Source organism: Clarias gariepinus, chromosome 15 (genome assembly GCF_024256425.1).
Source record: "Clarias gariepinus isolate MV-2021 ecotype Netherlands chromosome 15, CGAR_prim_01v2, whole genome shotgun sequence".
NCBI lineage: Eukaryota > Metazoa > Chordata > Actinopteri > Siluriformes > Clariidae > Clarias > Clarias gariepinus.
In genome coordinates, this window is record NC_071114.1 from 14,599,277 (window position 1) to 14,605,276 (window position 6,000).

The following is a 6,000-nucleotide window of genomic DNA, read 5'->3' on the forward strand; positions in this document are numbered from 1 at the left end:
TGCTACAGTGCACATTATAGTGTGTTTTCCTCCTTTAATACACTCAATGTACTCAACTCATCAGCTCATTACTAAACTTTTCATGAGTTTAGAACTCCTGTGTTAAATTATGAAATGCAGCAGTAGTTTGACTGGGAAACAGTGATTGATTGAGCTTCCGCTGGTTTGAACAATGTTGTGGCTCTTACACTCTTTGATGAGCTCAGTATTTCACTCAAATATGAACATCTTTCAGTTATCATGAACAAGATTCAAACCTCTGCAACATAGAGTCTGTAGAAAGTGAAAGATGTGACATAAATTAGTGAAAGAGTAGTTTTGCAAAATTAGGATGCTTTTATGGTCATCTTGAAATAGCAAGTGGATGAATATGCGTGACTGCACAAGTAATAAAACAATACAATAAATTAAACTTTAATGCACTGACCGTATGAAAATGGAAAGCTGCAGCTGTCTCAATTGGGTGTAATATAAAGCTGTTATATTGGAACTCTATAACTCAAAGTGAAATTCATTTTTTTTCTAACCATACTTTAAAATGGAAAAGTTGGGGGGGGGGGGGGGGTATGGGGGGAGAGCAAAGAATCAGATGGCTTTGCTGGTGTCAGTTTTTTTTCGGAATTGCAAGTGTTAAGTCAATTTTAGTTTGCAAAAAGATTGAACTGTTGGACTAGCATAACCTACATCACAGCAGCTTATATCATTGTGTGCAGCAGAACAGCACTAAACAATAGGGACATATGGCTACTTGTATCACAGTTCCTCTTTGTTAAATTAATACTAATTTATCTCTCTCTAGCTTAAATTTTTGCAGACCTGGCAATCTGTATGATATTTTTTCGAGGAAAGGTTTTGTGATCTGTCCAACACAAGCATATCAAATGGCGTGTCACATGCATGGCCTCGGCACTGAAAAGTTCTGCTGCATTTCGAACAAGCTTTCTAATTAAGGCATTAAGAAGCAAAGCATTTGCTCAATATGCTTGGCTGCCTCCATTACAGAGCACAATCAGTTGTAATTTATTCATTTACAACAGCAAGAAACAAATTCTAGGCGTCTACTCTCCCTGAGCTTATGATTGCAGAGTAGGCATCCATTAGACTGTTTAAGATAATAGTGGACGTGCTAGCCTGTGCACTAAATTACTACCAAGAGTAATGGATGGAAAAAGAAAGATTGACAGGAAGATGAAGCATACCTGTGGCGTTAATGTAATTGCTTCCTGTAGTACCACGGATGCCTTTTGGTTATTGGGACTGGTCTGCTATTGGTACTAGTTTTGTGCAGTTTAGAATTAGACATGAACCTTGTCTGATTTATAGTCATCAAAATCATTTCTAGAATGATTTTTAAAAATATGTTGGCTTTGGAAGGTCACTGCTTTCTTCTAAATCCTGGAAGCTCATAATTTTTTGATCCAGGACTAGCTTAAACATCAGCCTCAGGGGTTGTGACTGCAGCTTCATAAACGGCTGACCAGAGCATCTTAATCCTGTTGATGGGTCTCCATTTTGTAGGATCTTTGTCATCATGATGTGCTGTGGAGTGTGGACCCCTCTGGCGATTGGTTCTACAAAGTAAAAGGTACATGCATCAGCAGGGTTTATGAAGTGTGACTGGTCCCACTTAGAAGTGCACCAGTGTGACTTACAAACTGCCACAAAGGCGACTTGCTAATGGATCAGCCTGGGCTAAAATCTGTTAAGTGAGGAAAATAGCCTTTCTAAGCCTGAAAATATACTGTGTTTAAGAAAATTAATCTTTGGCATGTGAGAGGACATTTGGAAAACATTCTGGATTGTATAGGAACTAAACTTTCCAATATGACTAAGGAAGTAATGCTGTTTGCACAGAGCTTTAAAACTTTGTCCACAAGTCTTACAAAAATTAAGGAATCCACCACTGGAATGTTTAATGACAGAAATTTTCTGTTTATTGATTTCTTTGTAACAAGCATTTTATGTCTTAAAAAACTGGAAAATTGAATGTACAATTGTTCAAATATTTGGAACTGTTATAGTAATGTCTTGAATGGATAAAGAATTGATAATAAATGTTGACAAATTGTTGTTTGATAAAATTTCTGGGCACACCGTGGGTTGGCGAATCTAACTCCACTTTAGATTGGCCTGCATCACATCACCTACATCACATTACTATGTTGTTAATTATTTCCCTATTAAAACATGCCCCATTGTGTTTTATCATGTTTCATTGTGTTTTATGGTAACACTAAAAGATTCCGTGGCAGTTCGCAGTACTGGAAGAGCCCTCATTCAAAACCTGGATCATGGAAGCACTTTTAGCAAGAAAACACATTATGTCATCTTGAACAACACTTTGTCTCCTTAGTAACTACTTCCAAGTTCCGAATTGCCTCTGAAGGTAAGGTAAGCTCGAGCTTTCATCAATGTCCTAATACAGAAAGTTCATGACTCACCTCACAGCTCATGCGAGCTAGAAAGATAACTAGCTTCCAACACAAGGCTGACTTTCAAATCATACACACTACTTGGTGTGTAGAAAAAGAGATTTTACACCCTACATAGTGCACTAGTGAAGTGTTTTATCACTTCGCTAGCTTTCCATTTTACACTATTTGGGATTCATCCCTGGAACAGTTAGTTACCTAAGGCTATTCTAAAGCAAAATAAGTTAAAACATAAAAGAAACTTATGAGATTTACAGGACTGTCCACCATCCCCATGCTTTATTTTATTCATTTTGGCTAGTTGCTTTTGTTAGTCCTTTGGCTGCTCCCATTGAGGGGTCGCCAGATCCGATCCGCACACACAACTTGGCACAAGTTTCATGCCAGATGCCCTTCTTGATGCAACCCTTCCATTTTACTACATAGTAAGAATTTAAAACTACTTTCACCCCTGACCATAACCTCTACAATCCTGTAACTTTTATTTTTTAGCTAGAAATCTTACTGATAGGCCATTTTACATAAAATGCTGCTAGCTGACTGCAACGTGATTTGATTCTGAAAATTAAATTAAATTTTAAATAAATTTTATTTGTATAGCACTTTTAACAATTGCCATTTCCGCAAAGCAGCTTTACACAGTCAAAAGTAATTATGGAAGTTTGTATGAAATGTGAATTTGTATAAATCAAAATGATTAGATAGCCCTGGTGAGCAAGCCAAGGGCGATGATAGTGAGGAAAAAACTTCCTGAGATGGCAATAAGAAGAAACCTTTAGAGGAACGAACTAGACTCAAAAGGGGACCCATCCTCAGAGAACAGCTGTCTGCATAAGCCGAGGACCGACTTTATATTAAAGTGGAACTGTCCCCAGTCACCGCACACATACCAAGCAGACCACACGGGGCCTCCATACGATGAGATCCCCCACCAGAAGTGGCAGACCAGGACTAGTCAGACAGGTCCAGTGGGAGGAGGGGGTCTTGATCACTAACGGCTCAGGAGCGACATGTATAACTCTATAGAAAGACTGGGAGAGGGAGAGAGACAGGGAGAGGGAGAGAGAGAGAGGGAGAGAGAGAGAAGAGAACAGAAGAGAAGAAACCCAGACATGAGGGCTCCCTAAGATGTAAAGCAACCAGTCACTTCACCATCAACAAGTGATCAATGAGAGTGGGAAAGACAGCATCTAAACATACCAGTTCACCATAATACTCTTAGAGAGTCCCCCAGATCTGCTCCTTTACCCAAGGGAAATCAATTTACAATAATGCTTGGCAAAATAAATAAGTTTTTAGCCTGGATTTACACACTGAGACTGTGTCTGAATTCTGAACATTAAATGGAAGGCCCTCTGCTGTAGTGTAGTTTTTATAATATGCAGTGTTGACAAGTAGCCTGCATCTTTTGATTGAAGTAAGCGCGGCGGATCGTAAGACACAAGCCGTTCACCCAGATATTGCGGCGCGAGACCATTAATGCTTCATATGTCAAAAGTAGTATTTTAAAATGTATGTGAAGCTTCACAGGGAGCTAATAAAGTGTGGATGAGATAGGGGTGATGTGTTCGTATCTTCTGGTTCTAGTGAGGACAGTAAGGCATTACAATAGTCCAACCTAAAGGTGATAAAAGCATAAACAAATTTATCTGCATTGTTTATTAACAACATATTTCTTATCTTGGTAATATTTCTGAGGTGAAAGAATGCTATCCTGGTAATTATCTACATGTGCTTCAAATGAAAAACTGGAATCTATAATCACACCAAGGTGTTTTACTGTTGCATGTGATGGAACAGAAAAGCCATCTAAAGTTACAGTGTGATTAAAAAGTTTGCTTTTAGCTACATGTGGTCCTATGAATAGAACTTCTGTCTTATCAGGATTTAGCAGACGGAAGTTAATTAACATCCAGTCTTTAATGTCTTTCAAACATTGCTCAACTTTATTAAGCTTGTTTTTCTCTGTTTTTTTATTTGTTTTTGCTGAGACATATAACTGTGTCATCAGCATAACAATGAAAACTAATACCATGCTTATGAATTATGTTGCCCAGAGGAAGCATGTAAAGAAAAAAAAGCAGTGGGCCTAAAACCGAACCTTGTGGAACACCAAACTCCACAACATGCAGAATAATCACCATTTAAATCTCAGTGATTCTTGAGATCAGGGACAAAACAGGTTTTGATTTTCTAAAAAAAAAATAATAATAATTTTAAAAACCAGTGTACACATATATGTTAAATGAGGGTTTGGCTATGTAACCATGTTTTGGAACAATCTCCCAGTTTAAATTTTTTTATATAAATTAGAGGTTTGCGGGATCAGCCCTGGATTTTTGTCAACACCATCAGACACATAGAAATGGCTATAAAATTATTTTTAATTAAGTTATCACAGATATTTAGACTCTTAGCATTTTTTAATTGTCTTAATCACATAAAAATGTTTTTAAATGAATCATATTACCTTTTAAAGGTTAGATTAATCAATGTTTAATGATCGCGGTTTAGGTTGTATGGACTAATCAATTTATCATTTAATTTCCATAATAAACAGTGATACTTAGAAGCATAAAAATTACACAATAACTTTGAAAATGCAACCATTTTAATAACAAATATTCTTGAGGGAACAAAACAGCTCATCTTTAAAAAAACAACAACAATATATCATTCTGACGGAGTTGACAAGGCATCAATGGTGTTGACACTAAACTGACGGTGGTGACAAGCTTGTAAGAAACAGAAAAATATTTCATTCAAAAGGAACATTGAACTCTCACAAATATCGTAACATTGCAAGATATGAACAAAACACATTATATAACCGAGGAGCATTTCTTCTCAGCTCTGCAGTCATTGCATGGTGGAAGAGCAGGTCATCTTTTGATTAAAGGATTTCTGAGTTGGCTCCCTTGAACCATCATCTCTGTTTTGGTTCGAGGTAAGTCCTGTGTTTTCTCATTTTGAATACGTTTTCCACGTTCAAGTCGCTTTCTCAGCTTGTCCCTCTCTTTTTTAACTTGTCAAGTTTGTCTTTCAGTGCTTTAATCCCTCTGGAGTGTCTTTTTCTAGTTTTGCGTCTTTCCCGTTCACCAGCAACTAGCTGTCTACTGCTCCTTGGCTCCTCAAAACCGATGTCCAAAGGACTCTGTGGTGGGGTGTTTAGATGCTGGCCTTCCTGTGCTTTGTTCTTGCGTTCTCTTGACTCTTTCTGTGCTTGTTTCCAAAACCTTCTCTTATACCTCTTTTCTCTTTCTTCCAAATCACTGATGTTTTTTATTTTGCTCTCCTTCACCCTATTTCTCCACCTTTCCCTCTCCTTTCTCAGCAACTCTTCTTTCTACTCAGGCTGGCTATAAATTTTTTGTCGCCTTCTTTTTTGATACTCCCTATTCCTTCTCTTTCGTTCCTCAACTGATAGCTTCTACCTAGCCATTCTAGCCTAAAATGCATACCATTATGTCAGTATACTTTTCTGATGGATAAGCATAAGCTGCAAATGATGGGTAATCATAAGCAACACCTTATTACATAAAGTACTCGAGAGGCTATGAAAATGAGA